Source organism: Nicotiana attenuata, unplaced genomic scaffold (assembly GCF_001879085.1).
Source record: "Nicotiana attenuata strain UT unplaced genomic scaffold, NIATTr2, whole genome shotgun sequence".
Lineage (NCBI taxonomy): Eukaryota > Viridiplantae > Streptophyta > Magnoliopsida > Solanales > Solanaceae > Nicotiana > Nicotiana attenuata.
Window position 1 is genome coordinate 2,539 of NW_017673989.1, and position 322 is coordinate 2,860.

Below are 322 nucleotides of genomic sequence, written 5' to 3' on the forward strand. Positions count from 1 at the left end.
GGTCACACACACTACTTCAAATGGTCCACTCCACTTTGATTTCAGCTTTCCCGGGAACAACCTTAGACGAGAATTGAATAAGAGCACCAAATCCCCCACCTTGAACTCCTTGCCCCGAGTGTATTTGTCATGAAGATATTTCATTTTATCCTTATACAGGGACGAACTAGAGTAGGCATCGAATCTAAATTCATCAAGCTCATTGAGTTGTTCCACCCGAAGATTAGCAGCTATCTCCCAATCAAGATTCAACTTCTTCAAGGCCCACATGGCCTTATGCTCCAACTCCACTGGTAGATGACATGCTTTCCCAAACACCAAC